The following is a 19,340-nucleotide window of genomic DNA, read 5'->3' as shown; positions in this document are numbered from 1 at the left end:
TAGTGGGCGGGACTTAAAGTCCACGTCATGGCCGCCGGATTGCACCAGTTCACGTGTTTATTGTACAGACTACGTATATGTCTGATTGGTATCGATGGGAAGATTACTTTGATTCGTCCGAGTGACATAAACGGAAGTAGCACACGGGGTGAGCGACGCGAGGGGTGTGCTAAATATGAAGAGCAGAAACGATGTGATTCATGTTCTGGAATAGATTTTTAAGGGCATGGGCGATGGAATCTAACTCGTGGATTCCCATTCTGGCTTAAAACTTGTTAACCAACGAAATTAGATTAGTTTTAGCGGCACATATATATTTCTTGGTGTAAACCTCATCGGTGCGTGGATTGAAATTCACCGGTTTCACCCGAAATTTAAGCCCAAAAGCTGAACCTACTTATGATTGGCCGATCAGTCGGAATTCTTTCTGTTTAGGCGCACTGCTACATTGGCCATCTCGCGAGATTCGAGCGCAATTTTTGCGTGGGAATGGCGTGGTCGTGTCCAAGGTCAGGCGTGCTCCTGGATTCGGGCTTCCTCATCCTTGTGTAAGTTTGAATGGTCCGTGTGTGCTATGCTGCCGCTGTTACCGACTTGGCATGTCCTCGGTCTGGTCAGGTTGCATTTTGGTGATGTACAGTGTGTTTACAACATAAATTCCTTTTTCAGTAAGCAAAACCTCTTTAGAAAAGGAAGTTATGTTGTCGCACCCTGTGCTATTAATTCGTCAGTGGAATAAAATGCCAGCTTCGGCTCTGGTTGTTTCGAGAGCTGTTTACATTGCACTCTATTCCATCCCAGTTGTAGATGTACATCATTATAGACGGATGAATATATTGTTTGAGGTACGCTTTATGGAGTTGAGAAATTGTGCCCTTTCGGCGATTGTTCGTAAATGCGTGAATCATTAATGCCGACTAAATAAATGTTCACGAGTGGTCATATTGCCGGCTAAATGTTTAGACAGCTCTGTTTTCGGTGTGTTGGTATTTCTGTTTCGGTTTGAATTTGCTTCCATTGGCAGGGCTTTCGTGGAGAATACCTTAATTTTTAATGCAACAATGTCATTGTGTATCAAACATTCGCATTCATTTAAAATTTGAAAATTTCAGAGTTTAAGAGGACGCCTTGGTAGCTTAATTGACGAAGGCACTAGGCCGGATATTGAAGGATCCGGGTACAAATCCCGGTCAAGATGAATGATTTATTACATTCTGAAGTATAGCGGATGCCTCCTTTAAAAGTTACTCTTGCGGCATCTCCTGCAGTTTCTTGGAATTTTTTAATTTTTACTTCTGCCGTGCATATGTCACGACTAAATTTTAACTTGGAACTATTAGGCAGGTGGCCTTCCTTCGACAATTTTATCACGCCTGTAGGCTTGGTAAACTTTGGTATTTTATAATGTGAAAGTTGTAAATTTAGGCAGGCTAAAAATGGATGGTGTTTTAAATGTATTTTGAATAAGAAAGATAATTAAAAACTACAAGAAATGACTTCGCATATACCTAAAACTAGGATCTTCTTGTGTGTCGTTTGTCCAATTTACATTTGCTAATATCAGAAATGAAAAGGCTATGTCAATACATCGGTATATATTTATATTACCTGGTTATCTGCGTAAGTGTTGCCTTTCACAGATATTTTACGAATGCACTTTGGATCCAGGAAGAAATTTACTCACGTGTTGCTTTCTATTATTAACCAATTCATCATGTTTGTTAAGGAGCGACAGGTTATCATTCTGAATACATTTCCGAGCTTCACGTTCGTTTGGATCTTTGACGGCAATCGACTTATATGAGGCCGGGAAAAATGTGACATTTTCTGCCCACATAATCTCTTGCTGCTTATTTGTGGAAGTGGACTTGTTTATTCATTGCTGTGTACAGGTCCGAAGCCAGCCTTAAACGCATCAGCCTTCAAGGCACGAAGATCATCGACATGGAAAACCGATATTTTCGTAGGCTGACTCGAGGGTGAATATAAATCACCAAAACACCAGCTCATTTCAGCAGAGCGGATGAGTGCACATAACGACACGCGGGGGCCGAATGCGTAGTCCACCCGGACTCGCCGGCCAGTGGTCAAAATCGCTCTGCTTGACCACCGAATGAGAAGAAGCGCTCTCTCGTGTTTAGTGGTTGACTCTGGTGGACGTGGCTGGTAAAAAAAAATCTTCTGGTATTCTTTCCTGGAGAAGTCGATCAGTCGAAACTCTTGTCCAGCGATATAAATCAGAACCATTGCTGTTCGAAATCCGTAGTCATCTCAATAGCACCGTGGGAACGTTCGCAGCATGTCGGTTGTTCAAAAATGATAAATCAATGAGGGTCGTGTCGCTGCTTCGATCCTTCAGTTACACCTTACAGTAGATCCAACACCAGGGTGACTTTTCTCCACTCATCATTAGGTAACAAGTTTTTTTGACGATCCATACATAAATAAGTTTAATAGTTAAAATGTCGAGGTAAAGTGAATACTCTTAGAAAAAGGGAACTAAATAAATAATAATAATTTTGATATTCATTTGAATCCCATCTTGTGAGCCATCTCTGTGTTTTTGGCATGGGGACCATCATCGTCCATTTTTGAACTCTTCGTTATTCTCCGTCTAAACTGGGAGTGAGCGTTACTTGCCGATGATAATTAAACTTTATATCAATAATAATCATAATAGTTTTTATGCAACTCTACTTACTTAAATAATTATAATGTATGTAAGTAATTTTGAATAATATGCTTAATACTTTAAATCATGTCAATACATATTTTATTTCGAACGATTTGAGTAAAAATGAATGCTTTTTTTTTCGTAAAAAGAAGCATTGTCTTCTTCTACCTGTGAGTGGAACTGGCTTGACGAAATTATTTGTTTCGACCGAAAATCTCAATATTGAAAATGGTTTCATTGAATAATGACACATCTCTGTGGGGTCATTATTTATTATGATTATTATTAAAGCTCACATGTTCAGATAGACAATGTCAGGTGGCACAAAAGTCCCAGGTATTACAATCATCAAACCTGCCTTATAAAAAATAACATGACATCTCAAATCCAATCAATATCTCAAAAGATAATGAATAAAATCAGTCAGAATAAAATACTTTTCCAAGGAAACTTCCAAACACCAATCTCTAACATCAGTTTCCGAAATCAACAAGAAAATAAAATCAAAATTAAGCTGTTACATACAATTTTACGTGACACATCAATCCAATTAACATGCAAATTGTTTACATGTTTTCTATAAAGTATTTACCCCGTTGGGAAAGGGCTCGAATAGGAATGGATTGGGATTGGGCAGGTAAACTGTTTCAATCAACAATTGTTTTATTAAGAAATGAACATTTTTTAAAAATTTGTTCTTTGTGCCCGGAAATTTATGGTTTACTGCTAAACAATATGGCAAGGGCACTTAGGGCGTTATTACTAACGAGTGATTTTAGAGGAAGTGAGGCGATGAAAAGAAATAATTAAATTATTTTGCATACTGATTCAGTCCTTTAAATTGGAGCAGCAGCTACCTTCGAACTCGTGGATTGCTTCATCGTTTGCATTTGATCACGGGATGCACGATCGGTAGTAAATATGTATTTTCATTAATGCCCATGGTTTGGTCATCATTCAAATAGTTAGTAAAATTTAGTTTGGGGGTGGAAAAATATACAAGATTCACGGGACTCCTTGTGGCCCGGGAGGGAGTGGGGATTGGAAGCCATGAGAGTTTCCAAACAACTTCGCGTTGGAACCGAAAAAAAAATCTCACTGAAGCTAAAACAGCGCCCGAATTTTCCGTTAAACAGAGCGTCACTTGAGTGCGAGCAGCGCGGCAGCCGAAACACCCCCCCTCTCTTGCCTCTTCATTTCCCATGCTCTCAATTAGCAGTTTCTTTGATGGCGAGAGATCAGCGTTGCCATGGTGTTCAGCGTGCAGGCCGAGGATTTGATTCTCGCGCAGTTCTCAGCGAAAGAATTTTTAAAAAATTCCTATCTCCTTGATCACTTTCCACCCTCTTTTTTTGGTTTAGTTTGAGAAACTACCGAGAACTGCTGTGTGCATTTGTGTCTAAATATTGCTCGTAGGCTGGCTTTTTTTTATTTTTTAAATGTTCCTCAAAAGTGAAAGGGGGGAAAAAACGTTCTAAAATATGTTCCCGTGTCCCATTCCCAACACGCCACGAAAGCGCACAATATTATTCATTTACAACAGTAACTCAGACCGAGTATCCATGGATACGAATTTCCGTTAGTCACGAGGCGTTTCGAAATGGTGGTATACTTGGCTACGTGCGAATGGGCGAGACGGTATTAATGGAAAATTCGAATGGTCTCGGAACCTTTTATCGTGTCCTGAAACAGTTATGAGATCTTTCATCGTATAATCTGCGCGAACGATGGAAAATTCAGTTCTTGCGTGTATGTCTCCCCCTTCAATACAAATTATTTGCTCTTTTAAAGCGAATGAAATTACCTGAACCAATAAATTTGATAAGGTATGTATGGGAGCGGACGAATGGGACGCGTGTCATATGATTGGAACACCTTGAATGTGAGAATGGTATCATATCAAAGCAATTGTAAGTGACGTGACCAAAACCTATAAATCAAGAATCTGCAGGTTTTTTTGCAAAATTGAAAGTAGCTCGTGTTGAAGTTGTAACATGCGAGTTAAAGTGTCTTGACCGGCGTAATGTACGTAAAACCTTCCGAGGCCGTGCGGATAATACCTCGCCTTTCGATGGTGTTTTAGAGTGAAAAGATTTGGTGCTGGGTCAGTGATGATTCATATGAACCACAGGAACTTACACTCTTGGTAATTCTGACAATGGATGTTTCTACATTTCAATGGCATAAATGTGGTTCGAAGTATTGTTTAATCATTAAAAAATGGATTTTTTATAATTGCCAATGCTGGGAGGGGGTGGAATGTCGAAGGATGTTTAACCATTCATATTTTTCGGTTCTTTTTGACAAGTTGAGTGTCTTTGGAACGCCACCAAGTTTCTTCTTTGCTCATTATTGCCTTTCCAATTTTCATAAGTTGTAAATTACCCCAGGGTGAAATTTCTTTTGAAGTCAACTTGTAGAAAATCTACATTTGAAGGCTGCACATTGAACAATACGCCATCAGTGGTCTCGCCTGGTGTTCATTTCAAACGTTTCCTATTTTTAAGAATTTGCTTTCGAAAAATGTGGAGTCGATTTTCCTTATCGTGTTGTTTTTGTTTGTCGTTTGAGATGAATACGGGATAAATTTGATTATCTTGCTTGCGTTGCTATCTAGGGAAAATTGCGAGTCATTTTCGGCGTCAAGTTCCTATCAGTCGGCCATAAACGACCCTCTCCGTGAGGAGGATAACGCTTATGAACACATTGGACTTTTATAGAGATTTCACCGAAAGCCGTTTCGTGGGTAATTTTTTTGTCTTGTTCCAGTCGACCCTAGTTAGGGATAAACGGGTGTCTCCGTATCTGATGTGGACCACGAAAAGCAGGCTAAATATAGCCCGAAGTGATTCGTTTATACCGAAACGTAACCGTGGTCGTTGACTTCCGCGTTCCGATATTTGAGTCAACATTGGATCAAGGTAAATTTTACAAAAAGTCAATGGAACAATCTGTCTAAATTGGCTTATAAGCGACTGCGAGTGCTCTAATTTCCTTAAGATTTGTAAAATAATCCTTTATGTCTACATCAAAGCATAGCTTAAGAATAATCCGGACCTCATTTGTGGTTAAAAGCGAAATATAATAAATTACACCTAACCATACGATACCATTTTATGCCTACTTAATTACCTAATCCACGAAAGATAAATTACGATAGTGATATTCGAATTTCGACCGATTACGTCGTGAGCGCAAGCTAATTCTGAATTCTAGTAGATGCCCATGTAATTGCTCTGTCCTTAGCTTATATATATATATATATATATATATATATATATATATATATATATATATATATATATAATCAGTATTTAAATCCTAGGATTGGTTTATTGCTGCCCTCCATTCCACTCTATTTAATGTCAATTCCCTCAATCCTTGATGCTTTCTCTGTTTTACGTCTTTCTTAATTTAAACTATCCACATGTCTCTTGGTCTTTCTCGTAGGATCCTCCCTTCCATTATATTCCTAATCAATCCATTGTGCCTCAATGTGTGTCCAATCCATCTATTTCTTCTTTGCCGTTGAGTTCTCCCTATGGTCCTATCCTCTTCTGCTCTTCTATATACTTCTTCGTTCCTAACTATGTCTGTCCATTTAATCTTCAGCATTCTCCTCCAGCACCATGTTTCAAAGGCTTCTATTCTTCGATGGTCGACTTTTCCAATGGTCCATGTCTCGGAACCATAGAGCGCCATGCTCCACATTAAAGTCTTGACGAATTGCTTCCTTGTTCCCAGCCTCTTTGAATATAGTAATTTGCTCTTCTTTATGAATGTGTTATTAGCTTTGGCTATTCTTCGCATATATATACACACACACGCACACACACATGTATATGGATGATTGAAAACTAGCCACTTCAGTCGCGCGTTGTTCTCGCAGTCTCCGTGTACAAGCTTGTGTCCATCGTTTACTAACTGAATACTTTAGAGCCTAGAGGAACGTTGGAATGCTCAAATTATGAGGATGGATTCTATTTTGAGATTAAATTTATGTAAATCATACAATAGTGGTGGAATGTTTGAAGAAATATATTTCTGGAGCACGAATGTAGCTAGCACAAAGGTATCTACGCCATCGAATATCAAATGTTTTTTTTCGCAGTCGAAGAAAAACTACGTGGCTTAGCACACCAGAGAGATATGTACCGGAAAAAAAGACGTTTATGGTTGTAGGAGACTATTTTTACTTGCCGTAATTCAATGTTAATTTTAAGAAATTCAAGTAACTCTAATTTGGAACGCCTGCAATTTCGATCGTTTTATTAGCGTGAATTATAACTGAATCGATTGGGGTAACAGTGTTGAATGTGGTAGGCAATTGAGTTATTTTATGCCTGGTGTATCTTGGCAGGAGGTTCGCATAAAAATGGTGGTATGGATGGGGAGATTTAAAAGGCGTGCGAATGCCGGGAGTTAGGTATATTGGCGCTATTTGGAGTATATTGGGAAATGTATACTTATCCTCTGCGGCAAAATTTGCAGTGTGCAAAAAGTGTGCCCCACCCCACATTATTCTACGGAAGCGAAACTTGTATATCCTGGGATGGGCATTATTGGTGACGAAATTAAGTGGGCAACTGACGAGTGTCCGCAATATAAAAATAGATGCGCTGCGAAAAGGAATGATAGGGTCATGGACGAATGTGTGTTGGATGTTCCGCTAATGGACGTGTACGCTAAACGGTCACTTAGAACAAATGGTTGGAAATGTGATCAACGAAGTATGAGGTATGATGTTGGTGAGGAACGGGTAGGCCGAGAATATTGTGAGTGAATGGTGCTCCAGAGAAGTAAGAATAAGGTGTATTAGATGTATCAGGGACATGATTAGATGTAGGAAAGAATGTTAGAATGATACGGGAAGCGAAAGAAGTTAAGAAGTACTCAGGGAGCTTGCTCTCTTCTTGTTTGCTGCGTGCTGTAAAACATTCGTCGACCGTTTCCAGTGGGAGATATTTACATCTACATCATATTACTCAATTTACCAACAAAGGCGTGTGGCAGAGGTTATTAACTTACCAGCCATTAAGGTAATTTAACATTACGTTGCTTTTTTCAGGGAGTTGTCTGCTATTACGTGATGTTTTCTGCCGTTTGATCATGTCTAGCACGAGAGAAAAAGGGTTCCTTGTATCGTTCAGTGAAAGGGTGTGATATTACGTTGGGTAGAGCCCTGGGCTACTGATGGAAGGGCCCATGTTCGATTCTTGGTTACATCTCAGGTTCAACCATGCTGCGTGATTTTTCGCGAGTACTACGTCTTCCTGGGAAATCACAGTAGGGTTGGGTGAAGGATATGCTCGCCCCTCGCGTGAATACTCTTATACTTACACCGTTGAGATTGGTAAGAGCTCTACCATCAACCCGTCTGAGAAACCTTTTGTTTTTCATAGAGCGGGTGGTCGGTTATTTGTCGAATCAGTGCGACTTCTGTTCATGGTCTCGCCTGACAAAGTATTGGGTGACTTAAAGAGTATTATCCATTATTTGTCAGCATTAAGGCCTTATTATTTGCTTTTATTTCATTAGAATCAATCGCCCAGGTAATCTTCGTACTTATCCAAAGAACTCATAGCTCATCCAGTGTATTTTGAGAAGCGGAAGTAAGGAGACGTGTACTAGTACTCCAGTTCTCGTACTATGGGTCGATTATCGCTCATTGCCGAGAATACGATGATTGTGGTGTAATGCCGACGCGTTCGGATTATCAGCTAGAGAAATGCTAATTCGCAAAATAAATCTACTAAGTCCTAGTGCGCTCTCTCATGTGGTCTCAATGTTGAGCAAAGAGGAGATAGATAGATGCAGTTGGCAGCGATTAAACTTGAAGTCAAGCGTGAAGAGTTAAACAGCTGGAGTACGCGTCGAAACACATGCGTGGTGATTTACGCGGAAATTTAACCCCTCGTCTCGGGTCAAAGCGCGCGAGATCAGAACGCAACAATCGCACTTCCTATGGTTGTTGACGAGATCATTAGTTCCTCACCAGGGGACGACCCGCACGCTTCAAGCACATCCAACTATCATTGGCGTTCCCTTATCAGGGTTATTTGGGGTCCCGTAAAGGGGAAGGCGCTGATAGGTCACTAGAACACAATGTGGTTGGAGGGGACATTAATCCCACACCAGGGACCGACTTAAAACAACTCTCGACGAACACTCTGAATAGAAAGTTCATCTTCCGTTCTGAGGGATATCCCCCTCTCTCTCCCCACGGCCTCTCATTGTTTAACCTACGCTCACACACCCACACACTCGCTTAACCACCTCTCCTTCTCTCTCTGCTGCGCCTCTGAGCAATTTACGTGCCGGCCAGTGAGGCGCCCCAAGCCTGGGACCGGAGCTAATGAAGTGGGCAACTCAATTGTTCCGATGGGGTGGTGCAGGGTGAAGATTCGTCGTCGCACTTTTTGTTTTCCCGTCCTCTTCTCCCCGAGTTTTGAGAATTGCCGATTTCCGATTAAAGTTCTTTTTGAGCACCTCGAAAAACCTTTCATTTGGCTCGGTGCCCGAAATTATTCAATTCGGGAGCGGCCTTTCATTTCGCGAGTGTTCTTTTTTGTTTCACTCTCGATCCGCTGAGAAGTTGGCAATGGGCTGGTTTTTTTGCGGTGGGTGTGGGGGAGGAGGGAGAGAGGTTACGAAGGGGGCAAGAAGTGGGGCGTAGGTCTTCGTCCTTTCAAAAGAAAAAATAATAATAATGAAAAAAAGATGTTGGAAGCGTGATGAAAGAGAAAGGCGTGCGTTTGTTGGGGCGTTCGCTCCCCGCATCGCTAAGGCGTCGCTCGACCTGTGTCGGTGGCATAAGGCTGACTCTTGTGTGTGTTTGTGTTCCCTTCCCGTTGAACCGTCCTTCATAATCGTGACTTCGAAACGTGGGATCGAAGAGTTTTTATCGGATGGAGTAATTTTTTTTTATGGCGCCATGGTAGTTCGACTTGAAAAAAAAATACCTCACTTTCTCTCTCCGTACGTGTTCGTTTCCGTGTTTTTTGTAGTTATTATCGGGAACGTAAAACGTGGAATGAATTAGTGTTGGGTTGGAAACTTCGTGTAATACTAAGTCGATTTCAGTGGAGAATTATCATCTGTGCCCTTGGAAAGGGGTAGTCGTGTTTGAGGGTCGTGGAAGACTTTATCGCGAATGCTGGGGCATTTTCACGGTCAACCCTTAATCGGAACACCATACTTGTAGTTTGGTGGAAAAAGATGTCACGCTTAAATAAAAGATATCCCTCTTGCCTCTAGTTTCATTCGCCTACGGGTGTATGGAAAATAGTTCCTTACCCTTGCATCCTTTTTTCCTTTAATTTTTTTTAAAGCTTTAGTCGAAGAAAGAAATATATCAAGTCTTCCCCAAATGCTTTGGCCAATTCGCGTATACATTTCCAAATTCGTACGCAAGTCGTTGGAGAAAAAGTGCTATAATCGTGATATAGGGTGTCCAAAAAATGGATTAAATTGGTTTCTTCACTTTTACCCTTATTGCTTCTGCCGAGAAATCCAGATTTACTGGCATTGCGTGGCTGGCGGGTGACGACACCCTTGCTGGTTTTCCGATTAGTTTTTCGAGGTTCGCCGTTGATAATCATTTTAGGTACGTGGGTAATTCGGAAAACTGTTTGCGAGAGAACGGTAGTGAATTTTCATTTACTGCTCGTCGATTTGAGATTAATTATCACAGATAGTATTCTACCTGTTATGGTAGATTTTTCGGATGGGCACATCCTATACAACGGTGTACTATGTAATTAATTGCTTCTACTTAAAAAAACCCAACCTGACACCCGACACTACTAAACTGAGTCCTTCGTCAATTCCGTATATTCCCTTCTTCCCTTAATTCCGTCCACTACGCCTTTCCTATCCCCTCGCCCAGCCCATTTCTCGCCTGCCTGACTTTCTTCCCTCTAATCACAGATTTCAACATTCCGTTGCCAACAGATTCTGGCGAGATGTAGTGGAAGTTCGTCATTATGAGAGAAACGAAGTTTGCACTTTTCCACAGATTTATTTGTTACGTACAACGCATTTCAGTTCATCGATCCATTTTCAGGTACAAGACAAGATTCAACCTGTGATACAGCCTTTTATTGTTTATACTTGTTTGAGGAATTGTTCAAATAAATCTGGAAGAAGTCTACAAATAAATCTGTGGGAAAGTGCAAATTTTGTTTATTCTCATAATTCCATTGCCAATCTAAACGCTCTACATCCATCTTTCGTGGCCTCCTTTGGATTTCTTCCAACAATACCTTGTTTAGTTAAGGGTATATACCTATTTATGTACTTAATACCCTGTAATTAGCACATAAATAAGTAAGGATACCGGAGCCGGTACCTAAGTGATTAAATAGTTGAGCAGGCTTGGACGTTAAAAATGTCGCCAATTTCATAGTCAGGGTGGAATGATATATATGGCTATTGTCAACAGCTCCGGGCGTATTCGAACCTGATGGCTTGCCAAGGACCAACTACTATCTCAACCATATCCGACTCGTCGCATACCCTCTTTTTAACTTTTTTTTTCTTTTTAATGTGCTGGGTCACTTAACCCGTGGTGGAGATTAGCACCGTGTTTCTTGGGGTCGTAGGTTACAGAATGGTGCCGGATTATAAAGCGACCCGCTTCCCACCTGGGCCTCCGGCAAACAACGGGAAATCATTCGTTGCAATGGATTTTCCCAGAACTCGAGCGCAGAGGGTGCCAGGAGGTCGTTGTCGTAAAATGGAACCGTTATCACGACGGGTTTATAAGCGCGGAGGTTGAAATCTTCTGATAATTTCGTTCGCATTCGCTAACTAATTACAACGCGCGGAGGTACTTTTTTTATTTTTATGATCCTTGAAGTCCCCTGTGTCGCATAACAAGAGGAAAACCTCGGAATTGGTCTTAAACTCCATGCCATGATGTAGTTCGCCTGATAGGGTTTTTAAGTCCTAGTTAACCGCAATCCGTAGATTTGGAAAACGAACTCTCATTACATTGTTACGAGGGCAGGCTGAACACTAATGCACACATGCTTGTAGAGTTCACACTAAATGACCTTCAGAAGCACTCCTTGCGACATGTGGAAGTAATATTCCCCCTCAACACGCATGCACAGGTTTGAGGTCGTTACATTCATCCAGTGTATTTTAAGAGGCGGAAGTATGGAGACGTGTTCTAGTGCGATGTCAATGCGATTTAAACACCGTGACTTAAAAAGTGACTCCTACTGAGATTCATCGTCGCTTAAAGGCTGTTTATGGTGACGATGCTCTTGATAGGTCAACTGTAAATCGATGGGTAGTAAATCAATATCGTGTATCAATTTATCGAAAATTATGAAATTGCTAGGAACCAGAAAAATTTCAGTTTTTTTAATACTGATAAATCACACTGGCCTCCTTGTTGACAATAAGGAACTACTATTATTAGTCTCGCTTTTAAAACTATGAAAACATTGATACATTTCGTGTCAAACTATTAGTAATTTCATTGAATATATCGAAATTTTGGTTGGCTGTGTCGAAATAAGAATGCTTCATAATGTGTGAACTTATTAGCCAGTAATTTGCCAATAAATAGAATTATTATTGTCTTCAAGACTAACTACAGCTCTGAGAACGAATGCTCAATGGAAGCAGCATCGAGGAAAATCGATGTTGAAACAACTTGGCAGTTTCGAATTTGTGGTTTTTTTTATGAGTTAACCAGCTAGTTATCTGCCTATTTCGCTAACCAATTAGGAAATTTTTTTAATGTTTGCACACATTTTGTTAGATTAGAGACGAGAGAAAGAAAAGAAAATCGAATACATCGATGACTTGAAAGTGTTTCCGGGGCTACCGAGACGTTTTTTTCGATCTGGGAATGAAGTCCTAATGAAGACGGTGACGTTTCGATGCTCGTACAAATCCCACATTCTACGATACGTCCTCGTTTTTATTTGCCCAAATCAGCTCTCGTGAAGAGTCAGTCAAGAAAGAGGACGGAAAAACTATTTAGGATTCCGAGCACGTTTTCTCGATCCAATCCATTCGTAAAATGATTCGGCAGTCTCGACAAGTCTCTCCTGAAGAAATTACATCTCTCCTCAGCGGTTTGTGGTTGTAATGTTAATCGAATGCAAAAATGGTCGTCGAAGGTCATCCGGGATTTGAAAGATTGCCAATTATTGTGAAGCTATAATTTGTGAGGGAAACATTTAGCCACCATTTTGTCTACTTCGGGCGGCGAATGTATTAATAATGATCTCGAAGCGATTTTGCGAAAAGCGACGTGTTTTTCCATAATGAAAAGTACATTTAATTGTAGATATTATCGGTGGGCGGGGCTGGTCAACCCTTTTCGACCTACCCCTGATCGAGTTGGAGAATTTTATGTGTGGGGGGGACCCCCGATTTTCTGGCGTAAGAGGGGCCGGGACAAAATGTTAAGTACCTCTGAAATCTGTGAGGATCTCATATTTGGTTTTAGGAATGGATGACGGAAGGCATTTCCAGTGAAGTCCTTAAGGAGTGACTGCTCCTTAACTTTTATAATTATTTTATCTGAGTGGTCGCTCAATCTTGGCCACCCAGGTTACCTTCGCCGTGCAAAGAAGAAAAAAAGATAAAAATGTCCCCTTATAGATTCACCGCCATTGCTCGAAGAAGGCGTTCTCATTCAGAACGGTTGCTTCTCTAACGAATTCTATGGAACACACACGCCAAGGCCGGTTCATGGCCTCGTGTTTGGACATAAGAAAGTCGTTATTATAAGGTTCCCTTGAGAAGCGTGACGCGTTGGAATTTATTTTAGTGGTGTTGAAACATTCAATATTATATCATCCATCGGCCAAGAGAGGAAATATCGTTTAAAAAAAACGATTTTTTTTATACGCCTCTAGGTTGTCGCCACATGGCGGATGTATCATGCCACCCATCTTACTGTAGACGTGGAATTATCTCTGGGAAATCTTAAGATAAATGAGGTTATCCTCGAGGGGTTAAAGTCGTTTTTTTTGGTGTTGATTCTCATCCCAAAAAGGTTCTTACATTCCAGGCTAATGCCAAGATCTTGCCTGATCATTTTATATTTGAGCGTTCTTGATTAAATCGTCAGCGTGTGAAACTCATTCCATGTCTCGAGATGGCTGCCGAGCGCGATTCGAAATGCGCTTGTTTTCCTAATTTTTCGTTAGGTTTCAGTACTTGGTGCTGTCAGACAAAAATACCCTGGTTGGTCATTGAGGAATAGGACAGGAAAGAATAGAAAATTAAGACAATATGTAATTATCATATTTGTTGTGACACTAGTTGTTGAGAATTTCCGGAAATATGCGACGGATTCATTTTATGGAAGTTTTACGATTATCGGAGAATTGGGAAAGGTTTGAGAGAAACCCGGCGTCGTCGACATAAGCATACTCTGTTGTTGAAAGGCGCCAAGGGGCCACACCATTTAACGGCCCATCCGAAGGACGGTGATAAGCAATTGAAGCGATCTTCACACCCCAAGTTGGGAACGAATTGCATCCAAATAAACTCCGTTGCCGCCGGGATTCGAACCCGAACCTTCGGGGTTTTTGGAGATTTTACTTAATCAGGATTACAAGGCAAATCAAGTAAAATTATCTCCACACAGATCTGTTTCGCAATGAAATCATATAGAACGCAATAATTATATTTCATGAATCGAATAATTCGATGTTAAATGGATGCATGGAAGCTGGTTAGGGAGGCGTTTCCTTGGTTCCCTTGAATGAATCTTTCGAGATTACACAATTCTTCGGTAAATGCGTCACCCTTGGATTTTTGTAGCGCGCCCGCATATTTCTCCTTTCTCCGTCGCGTAAACATGGACGTCCTTGACGGCCTGACCTATGCTCCCCTTTTGGGCTGGCCTTTTCATTTTATGCGTAGGCATAACACGGGTGGAGACTGAGCGAGCGATGAATGGCTTTGGCATGCAGTATCGGTATGGCTTGATTTTTTTCCATTGGCATCGAAAGAATTTTCGTCATGTTTGAGTCTCTCGTGTGGGAGAAGTGGTGACGGTCGGTCGGCCGGCCACCTTATACGTACGTCGTCGCCGTATGCCCTCTTTTCCTCCCGTCTCGTTAGCCCTGGTTCACCTTCTAAGGTGGTCCTCGGCGAGGGAAGGAAAAGGCGGGGAATTCCCTCAACGCTCGCTGGACTGCGCATCCGGTCGGTATGGGGTTTGTGTTCCATGCGTGCCTGCCTAATCGGACGCTTCTGGGGACCATCTTGCTCGGTGTTTCGCAACCACATCCTGCGTGACCCCTTTAGCCAATCCCCACGCGTAATTTAGTGACGACAATAGGTTCTTCGACTCTATTGAAAATTTAGTTAAGTTTAACTATAATTGTCTGCGGGGCAAATTGACTTTTGGAGAGGGTTATAATGATTTATAGAAAAGGCAGAGGGGGGTTAAAGGAATTTAAGGTTGGACGGCATGAAGGAATACAGGAAGTACGTGGATTTGAAGGGTGGCTTATTGTAATGCAGATTTGAGAGTATGCACACAGTTAGTGCAATGTAATTTTATATTTATTTAATTTAGTACCCTGCAATGATGTGTGGCAGGGGGTGAACACACACTGGGCTAATTTTGACCCGAATATGACCCTACCGCGGGCGGACAATGCTTTTCTGATCCCTTATCGTTCGTCGAAAAAATGACATCTTAAATCTATCTGTTCTACACTTAATATCTCTAATTTTATTAGCATGATCTCTCCTGCCGTAATACGATGGGGGTAATAATATATTTTCTACATCAGTGCTAAAGAGATGTCCTTCCAATTTATGCAAAAGATTTAATCTGTAGTAGTAGTAGTTTTGAGGGGAGGCGACCGACAGCTGAGGTCATTTGCGCCATAGGGGATGGATAGGAAAGGATGAAGGGTGGAGAGAAACCCGGCGTCGGCATTAGCCTACTCTTTACGAAAGGTGCCAAGGGGTCCGCAGTTTAACGTCCCATCCGACGGACGGCGTACTCACTCAAAGTGCCCTCCACAAAGCACCTCAAGTAGGGATCGAGATACCTCTGAAAAATATTCAACACCGCCGGGATTTGAACCCGGGCCCTCTGGGTGGGAAGCCAGTGCGCTAGCCCCCGCACCATCTCGATCCCCATTTAATCTGTAATTTGACCTTCTCTCCGAATGTAGGGGCTTAGAAATGTATGTAGCCGGGGTTAGGTAATGGATCCATAAAAAAATATATGTGGACCGGTAGACTGCTCTTAATTATAGTAATTATATCTGATCGTCAAATCTAAATACCATGCAGGAGGTATTGTAATGGTGTTCCGAAACCTAGGGGGCGATCATCAATATTTTTGTTAGCGTAAATATGTACTTCTTGGCGAGGTGGGTGGTGCGATTGACAGTTGACCCGAGGGCCCCCGGGTCCACTTCGCGTGACTTTGGACACACCAAGTTTCTTCCATGGTGGGTTAATTTACGAGTATAGGGTATTCCTGGGAAACTGCTGGCGGCAAATGGAAAGGAATTAGCCCCATTGTCCTATCATCGCGTGAATTTCAGCTGCCCTTGGGCTTAGAAACCAGGTAAGCTAGGCTCTCTCTTAACAAAACAGCCTATGGGTACACTTATGTGGTTTTTATTTCTACCGAGTCTCCATTTCTCGAAGTTCTCTGAAGCGCAATACGCAAACATGTCACCTAGTTACAATGGTACGCGTTCGTGCCATGAGTCGCGCCATGTCGGGTTTTCATTCTGAGCGTCAGAAAATGATAGCGATAGCAATATAACTCGCGACCCATGGTCTTTGCGGGAAGAGAATGAGCGCAGATCAGAGATGTGGACTCCTGATTAGGCGCTGTGAATGATTTTGGTTTCAGGGCAAAAAGTGGGACGTACGTAGAGTCAAAATAAATTTGGAGTGAGGAAGAAAAATAAGTAGATGCATTTTATGTATGGTGTAGAGAGAGAGAGAGAGAGAGAGAGAGAGAGAGAGAGAGAGAGAGAGAGAGAGAGAGAGAGAGAGAGAGAGAGAGAGAGAGAGAGAGAGAGAAATACTTGGTGAAATTCTGTTGAAGGCAGAATGGGTGAATGGAATAGATATGGAGAGATAGGTGGTGGGCTACTGTAGGCCATGAAAGTTGGCAGAATATGGAATGAGTTGGGAAGAGGGATGGAGAGAATAGGCTTCTCGAACGGCATGACAGCTGGAGAATGAATTAGAGGATTGTTTATCCCTGGCTAACGAGTTTGGACTACATTAAAATGCATGACTATATGTAAGGGTTATCAGGGAGTGCCGAAGAAAACTTATATCTTATTGCTGTACCATTATTCATGACTATGGTGCATCTAATTTGCCGTAATAAACAACCTATTATTATGACAAATAGCCTGATGCATAGGCTCTTCTCTTGCTCTTGTTCGTGAAAACTATGAAACTCAATGTTAAATTCCATGAGCGGGTCCAGGCTTAAACCAAGAGAACGGAGGGAATGTATGATTAAAAGTGAAAAGCGTAGGGCTATTTAAAATTGTTTATTTCCAATGTCTTTACCTTAAAAAATGGGGAGTTGAACATCAATATTTCCTGAACCCTTGTCCATACATCAAGCATGACTTGATGGCGAAATGAAGTGTTATTTTTTCAGAAAGGGATCTTTTGGAATGTTCCTGAAGATGAGTTATTTAATGAAATCAATTTCATACAAATTCAAAAGTACTAACTAAGGTCGATGGGAGAGATATAAGGTATGATGTTTCTTAGGCTATTGAAATTCTGGGGTAAGAAATACACTTTTAAATCGCCTTGATTCCAGCCATATTAGACCTCCGAAATGCTTTTGAACAATCCTAACACTTCGCCCCAGCATCATTTCAGCCCCTAATAGATCCGCCCCCTTTAACGCATTCCAAAATGTATTCCTCTCTATAAAAACACCGGGCGCTCCAAGTTTCTATGGCAGTATGACTCTTCCTTCGTGACACAAAGGAATGGCAAGAATTAGTACGAGTTCATTTTTTTCGGTCTATTATGAACGGGCATACATCCCAGAGCATACTTCGCAAAATAAAATATTCCCCCTCCACTGCTGTGTTCAAGTTGGTTCGGGACAAATATAAAATTTCAGCTGGCGTCCGGAAAGCAGAAGACGATCTGAAAGTTGTTATGGGTATGAAGGGTCAAAAATAAACTCGTCCACAATAATTTCGTTTCCCGTGAATGTTCGTTTGCCCTGGATGAACACGAATTGCAAAGATTCACAAGTGCGAGAAAGGATGTGTATTAGATGAAGAAGTTATGATAAAATTTAAAATGAGTATTAAGGCCGAAAAATATTTGCATATGTAAATTATTTGTCGGCTAAAATTATTCGGGCTTTGACGGTTTTTTAACCGGGAATAAAATTCACGAATCATCTGATAGATACGTGCTAACAAGAATATGCTGGGTGAATGTGTTTTTCCCCTAAATCAATGAAGATAATTGAGATTTTGTCGCTGTATACTTACTTAAGAGACCATTTTGCGATTACCGTCATTGATGAAGGAATGATTAATAGACCACTGTTTGACCGAGTGCTGTTGACTTGGGTATAGTCAAAGTGATATTTTTATTGCTGCTTAATTAAATTCCAGCAAAATACACATTTGGCGAGGCCTCCGGTTTCATCCCAATTCAGTTGCAGTGGGAGCCACCATTCCTCTTTTAACATTTTTACACTGCATCACAACTGCAGAAACTGGAAGCAGTGAAGGACATGACCCGCGCATCTGGTACGTTAACTTTGAAGATTTTAGGGAAGGAATCATGTACACGGTGTGTATACAAAGTATCGGGAAAAGTTTCTGAAAATAAATTTATTTTAGATATTGCTACAATGCCTTAAAATTCTTCAAAGTACATCCCTTGAGCGAGGACGCTCTTATGGCAGTGGCTTTTCCACGAATCGAAGGCTCCCTGTTAGGCGGATTCCGGAAGCCCCTTTAGGGTACTCGTGTAAGCTTCTTTTTGACGGTATTTAGGGTCCCATGGTGGTGTCCTTTAAGGGAGGATTTCACTTGTGGGGAATTGGAAATAGTCTGCCGGTGCCAAGTCGGGACTGTAAGGGGGTTGGGGAATCATCGCGATGCCTTTGCAGAAGGTCTTCGCAAGTAGACACACTCGACTCTGCTCTTTTGGTCCTCCCGTTAAGGACATCGAGAGGATGAGCTTAGCAGATCTTTCTCCTCGCTAAAATTTCAGTGATAATGGCGTATGCACTGTCTTCTTATCAATTCCAATACGATCTCCGATCATGCGCCCACTTAACCGAGGGTCTGAACTCAGCACTTCACGCACATGTCAGAAAAAAATTGTTACCGATACTTTTTATACAAACCTTGTTTGACAGGCCGTGCTGTTTATACATGATTAATAACTATGAGCTTAAAAGTGAATACTTATATTTAGTGGTGTTCAAAGCTTCTGAGGTTCAAATTTTTTCCTGAGTATGACAGTTTTCAATCTCTTAATTCCTTCCACAACGTTTTTTGTTCAATTTTACGTTCCCGACATGACACAAAAATCATTAACTTATGTTTATTTTTTTTCGATATGGTGTCGGGTTCATTATAAAAGAGAGATTTAAATCGAAAATGTAATATGGGTACAAGTTTCGCACGGAGTTGCAGTATGAATT

The sequence above is a fragment of the Hetaerina americana genome, unplaced genomic scaffold, assembly GCF_022747635.1.
Source record: "Hetaerina americana unplaced genomic scaffold, ioHetAmer1.1.p SCAF_81, whole genome shotgun sequence".
NCBI classification, from domain to species: domain Eukaryota; kingdom Metazoa; phylum Arthropoda; class Insecta; order Odonata; family Calopterygidae; genus Hetaerina; species Hetaerina americana.
The sequence above is the reverse complement of the archived record's forward strand: the minus strand, read 5'-3'. Positions refer to the sequence as shown.